This window comes from Typopeltis vanoorti, chromosome 26 (assembly GCF_054136105.1).
Source record: "Typopeltis vanoorti isolate ZY-2024b chromosome 26, IOZ_Tvanoo_1.0, whole genome shotgun sequence".
NCBI classification, from domain to species: domain Eukaryota; kingdom Metazoa; phylum Arthropoda; class Arachnida; order Uropygi; family Thelyphonidae; genus Typopeltis; species Typopeltis vanoorti.
This window is the reverse complement of record NC_143574.1, coordinates 33,875,776-33,890,638: the sequence shown is the minus strand read 5'-3', so window position 1 is coordinate 33,890,638 and position 14,863 is coordinate 33,875,776.

The following is a 14,863-nucleotide window of genomic DNA, read 5'->3' as shown; positions in this document are numbered from 1 at the left end:
ACAATATTAACAACAAAGAACTGGAAAAAAATACTAAATATCGAGATCTGGCAACCGAAGTTAGCCTGCTGTGGCTTAAACACACCAAAGTAAACCCAATAGTTATCCGTGTATTTGATGCAATTTCAAAGAAGCTATCTAATTACTTACAGCAATTAAACATCAGTGAGGTGTCCGTATATGATTTAAAAAAAAAAAAAGAAGAAGAAAAAAAAATGAAACAGGATTATTTGGAACAGTCCATATTTTACGAAGCTACCTGACGGACTATTCTTAGATTCTTGGTTAGAATCTGAATTGTTCTGCATCACCAGTCAAATTGTTGTTTATATAATATCTAGTTTTGACTGTGTGTCAATTATGAGAATATAATAATAATAATAATAATAATAATAATAATAATAATAAAACAAGAGCGATGCATATTGTTACGTAGAGGGATAAACAATGGCCGCAGCTATTTATCAAGGCATCTTCAAAAAAAGACATAGAGAATCGTGGAACAAATTTGTTTCTAATTTAGAACATGATTTATATAAAATAAGACCCAATGTATATAAGATTTTGAAACACTTAAATGCAGATACCAAAGAAAACATAAAATTAAACACCGAATTGAAATTAGACGAATTTCTAAATTACTACACAGAATTGTGGACAGACAAATATTTTAAAAAAGAGAACTGGCAAACAATTAACGAAAATGAAAAAGAAAAAACTAAAGAAGAATTAGAAATCAGCCTGAAAGAAACAAGAAACGGAAAATCACAGGAAGAATATAAGCTAGGTTCAAAACTATATAAATACGTAGGACCAAGATTCAAAAAAAGATTCTTATTATTTTTAAATAAAATTTACTCAAATGGTATCCCCCCAATAGAATAGAAAATATCAATTCTGATTCTTTTCTTTGAAAAATGTAATACAGATGCCCCTAAAAAGTATAGAGGTATCAGTATTCTAAATTCCTGTTACAAAATATATAGCAGAATCTTAAATAACAAACTAATGAAATATTCCGAAAACTTTATTCTAGAGGTACAGAATGGATTTTGAAAAGGACGATCATGTAGAGACCCAGCTTTTTGCCTAAAATTAATAATAGAGAAAAGAAGAGAATACAATTTAGAAACACATATTGCATTTATTGACTTTGAAAAAGCATTTGACAAAGTTAAAAGAAACACATTATTTAGCATATTAAAAGAAACACAAATACCAAATAATATCCTAAAAGCTGTCACAAGTATATATGAAAATAATCAAATACAAATAAGATTAAATTACGAGGTATCATATACGAGAGAGATAAACCAAGGGGTCCGGCAGGGATGTCCCCTCTCAGCAACTCTTTTTAATATCAACTTGAATGAAATAATAATAAAATGGAATAAAAATTTACATCAAGGAATTAAACTTTCTCCTACTATGAACTTAAACACTCTCCTCTTTGCCGAAGACCAAATAATAATTACAAATTCTCAGGATAACTTACAGAAAGCTATTTTAAATCTAAATGAGATATCCAAAGATTATAGTATGACAATATCAACAGAAAAATCAAAAACGATGGCCTTTAAAGGACGAGATCCAGCAAGAACTAAAAGAGCAATAGATAACAAAATCTTAGAACAGGTGAATTCATTTAACTACTAGGATGTATGATCACATATGAAAATTAAAAAGATATAAATGTAAAAATTGTAAAATATTTAAAAAAAAAAGCAGGTGTAATTAACTCTATATTTAAACCAAACCTAGTTCGAAAACCAACCAGACTAAAGGTATACAATACATTAGCCCTACCAGTCTTAATGTACGGAAGCGAAATCTGGACAATAAAACAAAATGACAAACAAAAATTAATAACAGCAAAGTATATTCTATTTAATCACAAAAGAAACGAAGAAATTATGAAAGAATTAAACCAAGAATAAATAATAGAAAAAATTAAAAAAATATAAACATAAATGGATGGAACCCGTTCAAAGAATGAAAACAGGAAGATTACGAAAACAAGCGTTAAAGTACAAGGCATTAGGATTGTACTTTAAGGGCTTTAAGGCTGATCAAACGCACCTTTCCTACTAATGCATGTCGGGGCAATGAAGCAGGCGGATCGTATGAGAACAAGCAGCGAAATTCATCTTATACTATCTAAAGATCTTCAAAGATATCCGTGCTACAGAAAGATTTGAACTGCAGCCTTCGCATTGAAGAACAGAAAAAGTCTTCACTCAGGATTTTCTAGTAATCAGCCCTTCATTGAAAGAGAATAAAACAATTAAGGAAAAGAAAGCATTTCTCAGCATAGCAAGTTTAAGTGTATTTTATGTACAGTAGAAAGCGTTATTTTTTTCAAATGACTCAACCTTTTAGTAACTTTTAATGTAACAAAATGTTCTTGAACAACTTTTGTTAACAAAAATTGAACGAAAAAACTTGATTTGTTGCTTTTTGTTTAGTGAAGTCCGTGTGTCGCTGATCCGTAGTGGACCCTAAAAACGTTTTTGTTCTCAGTAGCATATTCTTTGTGTTAACAGTGCTTTCTTTTTTCATTTAAAGGCATGTTTTGCTCGTGTTATTATTATTCTTACATCTCTTTTACTTGGGCCATCTGATGTTCGTAGGCATCCTGGGAAGGTAATTTTTTTTCCCTTGCATTAATCTCCTTCCATCTGGTGAGAAATAATTTTCTCCCCATCTGTGACGCATTCCTTCACATCCATCTCGTTGAATATCGTTGTGAATTTTTCATTTCGAACTTCGTCCATCTCTGCAAGTGATTCTTGAAGCTTTTTCCTATTCTGCTATATCGCATCGTACAATGGAGCCTGCCATTAATCTCTTTTCCAGTATTGACTTATTTTCTTGGAATTCCTTCGTAGCCTATTCGAAATAAATAATAAAAAGTAATGGTGAGAACCAGCATCCTTGTCGGACGAGCTTCCTTGTTGTATCTTCGTTCGCGTGTTTTCTTGTGACTGCGGTCTGGATTTTACATTAGTTGATAAATTACCCTTCTCTTATTGTAACTCATCTTCAAATTTTTTAGGAATTCGATGATATAGTAATGAATGTTGTGAAAAGGAATTTCTATATCAATAAATGCTATGATTACGGGAGGGGGGGGTCTTTATTCTAAGCATCTTTTCTATGACAAATCGAAGACTATAGCTCTCTTGTCCCTTTATTTCTCTTGAAGTCAAATTGTTCATCAAGTAAATATTTTTATTTCTACAGGAAAGTAGATAATTCTAGTGAGGTCTTTAAGAGAGTTGGATAACAGACTTAACATTCGGTGATTTTCTCAAATTTGTGCTTTGATATTTTGTTAGAATCGCATACAGAATTCTTTGCTGAAAGCGTTTAGGAATTATATATAACCTTCAAACTGCAGATTATTTTAAAGAAAGATCTAGGACGCATAGAGAAAGAAGTAAAAAAATAAAAAAACCCAATGGCAATGATAAACAAAATATTCGGCCTACTCCATTTCCAATTCGAGTCTTATGGCTATTACTTTGGAGTGAGGTTTGCTTAAGTGTATACGTCTCACAAAGATTACTTTTAAGACAATGCATATCATTTATTAAAAGCTTTTTTTGTGTATTTCATTTCTTGCCTATCATTATTGCCAAAAACGAACTCAGCTGTCCCAGCACGTTGCTTCAGCCCACTCTAGATCACGCATGAATAGAAATCTGAAGTGTTATCCATTAAGTAATCACGAAGAGTGCGTACAGTAAATCACTTCTTGAGCGATATTTATTTCCAAGACAGCAGGAGCGTGATTTCGTATGATGTACACGTTTCACTGCATGAATATACAGTATATATATATAGATAGATAGATAGATGTTTGTAATACGACAGTAAAGTTAATATTAACTTTCCCCCTCTCTGTTTCTCTCCCCTTGCTTACCTGGTGAGAATTATATCTTACTATCGTTGATTTTAAATTATAACAGGCGGAATAATAATTCTTATTCAGCTTGAAAATTAATTACCGAAGTTAAAAAAAAAAAAAAAAAAAAAAACGAGCATTTTCATCAGTGCCGTAAACCTCCCCCCCCCCCCCTCCTCCTTCGCCGACGGATTTCCACGATACGCAGAAGAGCGTTTCCGTTTAGCTAAAACTAAGCGAACACCGAATGGTGACTCCATGCTAAACTCGCCAGTAATTCGAGAAATTGTATGTTCTTATCAGATCTATGATTTCATCTATTATTGAACTAAGAGAGTCTTCAGCTGGGAAAAGTCTTCCCTTCTTAACGATCTTAGTCAAGTGATACTGAACTACAACTTCCAATTGCGGTTTTCCTTCATGATAAAGAACTGAAAAAGTACTGAAAAACTGTACATTCTTAAACTGAAGCATACATTTCACAAATGTGTGGTTTATAATTTGATTACATCTTCTTTTTATTTTGTAAATGTAGAAAATCACTTCAAAAGTGCATCAGGTGAATGTTACTAAATGTTACTAAAATTGAATTCTGCATTTGTCCTCTTACACAATTTTATTCTTATAAGAACTTCAGGCTAAAGTAATGTTTCAGTGGTTTACGCAAAAGTATTAAACACGGCCTTATTTTCACCTACATTGACCAGTTAAAGAATATAAAAACTGATTTTGATTATTAATGTTGGCAACGACACACACACACACACACACACCTACACTGGCCACTCAATTAGAAAACTTTATGCAGATGTACGTAAAGGTCGCTTATGCAGCCCATATGCAAATCACGTACTTCACCACATGTTCTAAGCAACTATAGAAGAATGCTGCTGGTCGGTAATCATCAGTAGTGTTGAGCACAATGGGAAAAACAAAGAATCTTTTCGAGTTCGATGAAAGGCTTATTGTGGGTGTCCGTCTGGCAGGAGTCATGATTACGGAAATAGCAGCGCTGATTAGTTATTCAAAGGGGAGATGCCATGGGTTTTAATCACTGGAAAAATAACCTACTTACCTGTGTAAGAAGCGTAACTGTGGTCCTCAGGAACCAGATCATCGTCGTCAGATAAGGCTTATGAGAACAAACAGAACTTCCTTTGTGTGCAGTAAAAAACAAGCATTTAACGAAGGCTGCTTTTGTTTCCGATTAAACAGAAGTAAAAGGCTTCTGTTTATTCGTCTCTCATTTCTAAAAGTATCGAATGAGAGAACATATACGACAGACGAAAAGACTTAAGGTATTTTAGGTAGATTCAGAACCTGTCACAATGTTTCATGTATCTTTGCTATGTTGACAGCTAGGCTGTCAGGTCTGTTGCTGAGCTTTGAACAAGTCGCTGTTGTCAGCGGGCCAGAATATAATCAAATGTTTAAATTAGGTTCTCCGCAGAAACCCATGAACAGTTTTAATTTGTTTCAATCGGGTGATTTCTAGTCGCAAAATTCATACATTTCTGTTGAAAACAAATAATTTTAATTGCTCATATATTCTTGTATTCCTATTAATATTAAACAATAACAAGGGTCAAATTATGAGAAATCATGTATTAAACTAAAGAATTTGCTCAACCACGATCACCGAATTACGAAATATATATATATATATATATAATTCCTAAGAATTTGTGTGTGGGTGTGTTGTGTGTGTGTGTGTGTGTGTGTGAGAGAGAGAGAGAGAGAGAGAGAGAGGGAAAATTGATGACTTTGTTCTAAACCTAAACCTAATGCACGTGAATCACTTGAAGAAATTCATCTAGTAATAAACAACCGCAGATGCGCAGGATAGAAAGTGTTTCCCATTGTGTTACACTTTCTATGCAGAAACCCAATGCGAGAAGTTATATTCGTAACCACATAAATGAAATGGAGCATAAGAGATGGTTCTTATTACTGTTATTGTTCTTCTATAATATATGGACAAATAAAATAAGGCTATGATTTTCTAGTTATGCTTTGCACGATGAAAAATCGAATTTCCCAAAGGCAAACAACGTCGATAATGTTTGATCTCCTTCTTTTCAGCAACAAACCCTGCGTGCATTAAACGGTTGCAAGCATATGCGGATGATAAACAATCAATCACACACACACGACATGAAACAAAGTTGCCACTTTGATGTTATTTTCACGCATTATTCAAATAAACGTTGACCCGAATACTTAAATCGGAAATATATCGACTTTTCTAGATAGCTCTTTTCTGCTTATAATGGCGAAAACAACACAGCATACTGCAGGCAGAAACAAAACAGGGTTGAATTCCGACATAAGAGACGGTGGCGCTTACTCTTATTGTTATTGTTCGAAAATATGGACAAAGATAAGAAGGCCATGAAAGAATAGTTTGCCTGTTTTGCAGGATGAAGATCTGAGTTCTAGAAGGAAAAGATCACTCACGATGTTTGTTTTTCTTTCAACAGCTACACTCAGTGTAGACGTACTTGAAAGTATCTACGCTGAATGTTGAAAACAATCAGTAACAGGGGCGAATGCTGGTCTTGAACTTCACGCTTGCTCTTGTTATCATTCAGAGATGAGAGGTGTGATTGAAGACTGATAGCGGAATAATTAATTACTGACCATTTAAAACTATATATTTAGAAATTTATGTACATTTAATTATACAAATACAACATTTATTTTACAAATGCTATTTTATCTTTTTCAATTTAGCTACTTGAACACAAATTCTACCCTACGGTTCTTCTTTATGAACTGGTCAATAACATCGTCATAAAAAGTTGGTTGTAACTTAATTTTCGCAAGCAACACGCACACTTGTAAAGGCTGGCTGAAGCTCACTGGCTAGAGCTACGTTGACTGCGTATGACCTGTGTTTAAGCAACAAAGTGAGACGACATGAAATGACTATGTGCACGCATGTTATCACAGTGCTGCTGCGAGGACCTGGAAGCTCCTTCAACCGAGCAAGCCAAGGTGACTTTGACTAGACCAGCAAGCATCGGTCTTCGATACACAACGCAAAGCTCAATTATTACCATGCAAGCTTAAGACTTCTTCTGTCTAAAAAAATAAAAGTCTAAATGGAATGCTTATAAATGCATGCATTTATTAACAAATAAATATTTCTTCTTTCTCTATTAATGAGCTTGCGCAGCAAGTACAGCAAACATGGAGAATTCGTCAGTGATCAGTAACACACATCACATGAAAAATAATTACAACTTTGATGTTATTTTAATGAATTATTTAAATATACGTTAAATCGGATACTTAAATTGGAAATATGTTGAGGTTTCTACGTAGTCCTTTTCTGGTGTAGTGGCAGAGTATAGTCTGGTATAGTCTCGAAATCAAATTACACAGAAAAGCTTTTATAAAGCAACGCAGAAATTGCAAAGACACTTTTTATGGTCAAAACAACACAAACTGTATTGACATTTGCATGTTTACTTTGTATCTAAAATGTTTGTAAGCAAGTTAAAAACCAGTCTGAAATTGTCATTTTATAATTTTAAGGTTGTATGCCATATTTTAACTTTCTCATCATTAATCCTTTCTTCTTGAAAGAAAATATGAGTGTGATCATATAAGCACATGCGGAGAATTAAATTCGGCTAATAGGATTAAGAATTTCAGCAGTATATTTAGGGGAATCCATAACAGCATATCATCAAATGTTTTTGATATTCGAATAGAGATATCGGATAAGTAGAGGCAGATTGGCTCGGAGTACTGTCGGGCAAATATGTCGCAATATCTGCTATGGGGTTCTCATAAAAACAATTTTTATTAAGAAAATACGATTGTAAATAAAAATGCTCAGTCTTAGTGGCGAATGCTTCAATACATAAAAAAGAATGCATTTATAACTCTCTGATGGAAAACTTCAACAAGCAAGTGAATATACAATGAGTTTCCTGCCTGGTGCGACATCGAGGCACCAGTCCGAATTCATTTATAAAATACAATGAACATCCTCTGAACTTAATTAAGAGTGGAATATATGACAGGCAGATGTAGAAACTATTTCCCCTTTTGGACTTACTCGCTCGTGTTTTTTTCTTAGACAATCATACTTACGAAAATAGGGGAGGGAGCAAATTTAATAAATTGGCACAAACCCAAACCTATTTTGGATTCTCTTACACGTGAAACATTGGTAAACATTCTCTTTCTGTTGAAACATTGGTAAACATTCTCTTTCTGTTGAAACATTGGTAACCATTAAACTATTTTTGCCAATTATTGGCAAACATCTCCTTACCTAAATGTCTGAAATCGAATTTATATAAGTGCACTGGAATGCATTTTATAAGAGTTTATCAAATGATTCAAAGCACATCTCAGGAATTATCGGAAATTTCAAGAAATTTTGAACGAGGCCTCCTATGCTGCATAAAAACTATACCATAGCAAATGTAGACGCAGAAATCAGACATATCAATATACTCTACTCTGTTAAAACAGCTTTTGAACATCAACTTACTAGACTTAAAATAAAGATGCAAAGAAGAAGAAAACATTCTTGGAGAAATTTGTTACGATAGGTGTTTATTGGATTTTAATTGCATTTAAAACATCGTAATATTTTCGAAGAACCTTCCTATTTGGATGATCCCATGAATTTTGAAAATAATCAACATCATCTCACAGAAAAAAATGTGCCTTTCTAAAATTATGTGAGTCATAATAAAAATGAGATTTTTATAGTATGTATTAATACTTAAAAATAATGTGAAATCTATATATTATGTGAAATGCGATGTGTAAAAGACAATATATATATATATATATATATATATATTTCTAATTTCGGCTTGAAACAGCCTTCATCAGGTGACATTATAAATGAAAAAAACACTAAGCACTGAAGGTTAAAAAAAAACTATGAACAACAAAGAGTCTCTATACATAATTTGCATGAAAACGTTGTAGTTGTATTTAAAGCTTACTTAAATTAAGGGTATATTAAATCCCACATAGTTTTAAAACCGAATAAGAAACTCAAAGATCGGAATCAGAGAGTTTCTTGCCGAATATAGTAAACTATAAAGTATTATCGGCGACTACTAGCGTTAGCCAATGCAAGTGATCCTAGTACGTAGTACAATACCGGGCAACTCGTTGCAAAGGTGGGGGAAGTTTAGCTCGCTATTCTTAGGTATTTTCCTAACGCTAGTGTCGCCGATACTTTATAGTTTACTATATTCGGCAATAAACTCTCTGATTCCGATCTTTGAGTTTCTTAATCGGTTTTAAAACTATGTGGGATTTAATATCCCCTTAATTTAAGTAATGTTTTCATTGCCGAAATGAAGCTTATTAGCTCTTTATACTTAAGTAACTTAACGGTTGCACCTGTTTGGAAAACTCGTTCGCAGAGTACATAAGTTCTTTTCGCTATACACTTCGGTATTAGGTCTAGCTCCTCACTGATGAGACGTCTCTCTTCGGGAAAGTCAAGCCGTTCCGGATATTTGCTTTATTAGTGTTTTTTCTTGTTGTTTTGTATTAATATTGTATTGTATTACTAACTTGTTGTTTTTTTATATACTAACTTTACTAACTTGCTGGTAGTGCGTTTAACGCACTACGGGATTTACAAAGTCGCAAGACTCTTAATTTTTTTTCTTTTTATTTTTCAGACGCAGACACTGAGATGAGCAAGACAATCCTCGTCCCCCCCAGGACCAGGACTCTAGGAGTGGAGATACCAGGTCTGGAGGACCCCCGGATCCTTTCCAAAGTCCTAAAGGAGCTAGTAGGAGCTCAGAACATCTTCTCCTTCACCTTCTATGGAGGGGGAAGATTTCTGATTGTTGTGAAGAACGTTACTACGAGAGATAGACTTTTAGAGGGCTTCCTAGTCCAAGGGAAGCAGGTGACCCCTTCTATGGTTGGGTCCCAAGTGCGCCAGTTGACCATCAGCCGCTTCCCTATGGAGTACTTAGAAGCCGGCAACGACGTGCTGATTCAAACCTTCTCTAAATGGGGTAAAGTGAGCAACGTTAAAAAGAGCGTCTCCCAGGAAGACCCCGCCTGGTACTCCGGAGAGGTCACCTTTACAATGGACATGCGCCAACCAGTGCCAAATCTGGTTAACATCGGCACGGCGCGTGTTTTAGTTAACTACCCCGGAGTTCAAAGACAGTGTCTGCGATGTGGCTCCGTCGACCATCTGGGCAGTGACTGCCCCCGAGCCAGGTGTTTTAACTGTTCCGGCGTTGGGCACATCTCCCATCAGTGTACCCACCCCTGCCGTAAGTGCTCAAGCACCGAACACACGGTAACATCATGCTCTCTGCGCACATTCGCAGAGAGGGCAGGGGCGCCAATAGAACCGTTAAACTCGCAGCCTGTGATAGACGCGGGTGATTTTCCTGCACCACCTACCATTACCACCGCCGCAGGGGACAAAACATTTTCCCAGACCATCTTAGGGAAAATAAAGAAGCGTCCAGTTTCTGCAACATCATCAGCAGAAGAGACTGTTTCCCCCCCCCAGTGCTAACATCTACTGAGGAACCAGTCGCCCCCTCGGCCACTTCCGACATTCCTCCACCACCGCCGGAAGCAGAACATCATACAGCCGAGGAAGCAGACGACGCGATGGATAGCACAACAACAGCTATCCCACCCTCAACAACATCAGAGGATGCGTCGTCTGTGGACGCTCCACTAGACACCCCTGCAGTAGCCAGCATCCCCCCTGCAGTAGAGTTGACCACGGAAGAGGCGGAACATCAACTTCTACCCCCCACAAGACCTCCCTAAGAAGAGAAAAGAGGCGGCTTCTCCTAAAACTGAAAAGAAACATCAACGAAGTCGCCCCAAGGGAGATTTGGACTCCACAACATCGGAGTCCGAGATGGAGGTAGAAACCTCCTCTTCCCGCCGAGAAAGTATCAACGCTAAAATACAAAAATATACCGGCTCCCAGTTCAACTTGTACAGTTACAAAATTAAGGACAACAAAATCACAAGTTTTAAGATCTCCAACACTCAGCACGAGTTCGAGGTCCTCTCGAGCTCGCGCTCAAAACTGGAAGCCGGTCTGCAGGATGCGGGATACACTACCTCCCCCCTACAGATCGACGACCTCAGCAAATACGTGAAGAGGCTACGTATCAAAGATCTAGGCCGGGTTTAACAACCTAAAACATCGTAGTGTCGCCACCCCCCCTTTTGTGTCGCCTCTCTCAACATCCGAGGGCTCCGTTCACCAACAAAACAACAGGAGGTGTGGAATTTAATGCTAGCGCATAACATCCGGCTCTTGTTCCTGCAGGAGACACACTTTTTTCACTTCCGTGATATGCAGGAACTGAGCCATAAGTACCCCGTTACATCATATTTGAGCTTCGGCACAAGACAACGTGCCGGGGTAGGGGTACTTATGCTAGCCCCCCCTCCTCGGAGCCTTCCATAACATCCAGAGGGACACGGAAGGGAGAGTCCTTGCCATCGACTGGAAGTACCGGGGCTGTACCACCAGGTACATTAACATCTACGCCCCGGCAAATGCAACATTAAGACCCGCATTCTTGCAGTCGTTACATAACTATCTGTACGGCGCCCATCATGTCATCCTGATGGGGGACTTTAACTGTGTGGCGGACCCGGCCTACGACAAAGTAGGGGGAAATCCAACTACAGGTACTGCTGGCTATAAAGACCTGGAAATTCACCTTAAGAATCTCCAGATGATGGACATCTGGAGAGCTCATAACCCCTATCGTCGAGATTATACTTGGACGGGCCAAGGCATCGGCACACGGATCGACCGCCTTTACCTAACACCATCCCTTGTCTCCAGAGCCGAGACAATAAGGCACGTTCCAGTCAACAATTCCATCTCGGACCACAAATTAGTCGTGCTCAGGTACCATCCCTTAGAAGCTGTAGATGTTGGTCCGGGCCCCTGGAAGTTACCATCAAACTTCCCGTCCCTGTTCTCGGCCAAGCTTAACCAACTGTGCTCCACCTGGAGCACCGCTGGCTGGGACTTGGACGCCTGGGCACGACTCAAGAACAACATCAAAGAAAACATGAAAAAATGGGGCCAGGAACGTGCCTTCCTCAGAAGAGCTCGGCTCCGTGACCTCTACAAGGAGAGGAGCTGGTTCGTGGCCAGCCAACGCCAAGGCTTTCCATGTCACAACGCCATCCGTGACATTAATCTCGACATTGATTTGGAGAAGCAAAAGCAGGTGGAAGAAAAGAACATCAAGATCCGTCTCCACCTCCGCTCGGAAGACAGGCAATCGGCCGCCTTTTATAACAGGCGTTACGTCAATTTCCGGCAGGAGCGAACCATCACCACCATCAGTGAAGGCGGGTGTGACCACACCACAACACCCGACATCATGAACGCCTTCCGGGGGTACTACAGTCAACTCTACTCAGACAACAGTACCCCCCAGGATTACTCCTGTTGGAACATTGACTCCTTCCCTGCGCACATCCAAGCAGGGTTGGATACACCATTTACAGCGGCCGAAATTACATCAGCCTTCAAACAGTGCGGCAACAAGAAAGCGCCTGGGCCAGACGGCTTAAGCACGGAACTCTATCGAGAGGCCTGGGACCATATCCTCCCCATTCTCGTGGCAGTCTACAACATCTTCCTTACCACCGGGAACCTGCCGCGAGAATTTCTGGAATGCCATACCGCCTTCATCCCGAAAACCAACAGGGACCCATCGGTCATCAAAAACTGGCGCCCCATCAGCCTGTCGAACACGGACTACAAGATCCTCGCCCGTGTTCTCAACAACAGGCTGAAAATCGGGATGAGGTATATCATCAAAAGTACACAAGTGTATGGTGTTCCTGGTCGATCGATGGAGTTCAATCTCATCCTCTTCAGAGAAGTGCTTCGTTTGGTCAACCTCAAGCAATATTCCATGGCATTGTTATCCATAGACCTGAACCGAGCGTTCGACAGCGTCCGGCATTGCTTTCTCTTCAACATCCTAGAGAAAGTCGGGGTCAGCAGTGGACTTCTTAACATCATCAGAGGAGGCTACAACAACAGCACTACTCGCCTCCTCATCAACGGACACCTATCTGACCCCATTACCATCCAGAAAGGGGTCAAACAAGGGTGTCCCCTCAGTCCGCTGCTCTTTGCTCTAGTCCTTGAACCGTTCCTGCGGGCTGTGAACAACTCTCAAGCGGTTAGAGGAATTCCACTTCCTCTCACCACGGATGACTCCAAGGTGATCGCCTACGCGGATGACGTGGTGGGCACTCTTAGGGACAATGACTCCATATTAAACTTCTGTAACATCTTAGAGAAGTTTAAAGTGTCAGGGTTAACATCGAATCCCGACAAAACAAAGATCAAGCTATATGGAGTCTGGGACCTGCACAACATTCCTGCAGGCCTCGTCCCTACTGCCGACCCCCTCACCATCCTGGGGGTCCCGTTTGATGAACAGCCCGTGATTAACATCGAACATCTCGACGACAACACCGTCAAGAAACTCGAGGACTGGAAAAATGGACAGCTGTCTGTCTCTCTCCTCCAGGGCCACCGTCATCAAGACCATCATTTGCCTGCGCTCCAGCACGTCCTGAACATCACAAACGTCAGCGAGGATCAGGAAAGCCGGCTCTACAGGAAGCCCCTAAAGTTCTTCTGGGGCAATCTACGCCAGGAAGTTGGCCTTAACATCCTTCAACTTCCGGAGAAGCGGGGGGGCTTCGGCCTCCCCTCCTTTAACATCAGGCACCTAAGCAATACCGCGTTCCACCTAAACAGGGTGCTGCAGACTACACATCCCTGCAGCTACCCTGCGCGGTATTCCTTGGGTTACAAGCTTCCCCTTTTCGGGATCCCAGTCCATCAGGGTCCCAAGGCGGACATTGTTCCAGAGGACTACAACAGACTGTGCCAGTTAATGCAACAACTCCGCTCGTCGGGTGTGAACATCACCGCGATCCGGAACAGTTCCACCTGGTACGAACACTTCTTCAACATCGTTCGTACCGATGTTCCGGATCTGGGGATAAACATCAACAACAACAAGATCCTCTTCGGCCACCTCTCCAAACATCGAGGCTACCCGTCGACGAAGGACCTGGCATGGAGGATTGCGTACGGACACCTTCCAGTCAACAGCAACATCTGGCGGTTCAACACCACCAGGAACCCCATGTGCGACTTCTGCGGGAGCCTGGACACCGTGGAGCACGCCTTCTACCGGTGTCCCATCTCCATCTTCATCTGGAGGAGGCTAAGCGACGTGCTCCGCATCCCCCTCCTGCTGCAGGAGCAAGCCATCTTCCTGCAGTTTGCTCCCCCAGCTAACAACAAGCAGAAGTTAGTGGTGTTTGTTATTAACGAACTAAAATACCACATCTGGAAGGTAAGAAAGAAATTTTCTAATCCGACTAATCCTCCCAATCTGTTGGATCTCTCTAGGATCCTTCTTTACAAGTTCTACGGTTCCTTAAGGAGATTTTACATCTAGAAAGAGAGGCTCTTGGAGACACCACATTTAAGAGCAAGAGTGGTGTTCTCCTCCAATCCTGTGTAATGTCAGACACAATAACATCAAGTTCTGCCTGCTGCTGCTTTAAGATCTCCATCTGCAGCAGCAGCTCCACTGTGAGTCATTTCCTTTAGTCTCTGCGTTCCCCCTGAGGTCTGTTCTGTTCCCTGGTCTCCCACGGAGGTAGTCCGGAGGAAAAACCCGGGCAGCGCAGGCCTACTCGAGGCGGGCTGCCCTGAAGGGGCAGGTCACCCGGGCACCGCTACTTCCGTGGTCCATTCCATCTTACAAGCCAGGCAGCGAGACGGGGTGAAAGAGTAGCTTCTGATAGCGCGGAGCTAAATAGATGTGAGATATGAGCTGAGGCCTACATTTCCTTATTCCTATTCCCCACCTCCCCACCCGCCCTTCCTATCCTATTCCCTCTCCTCTC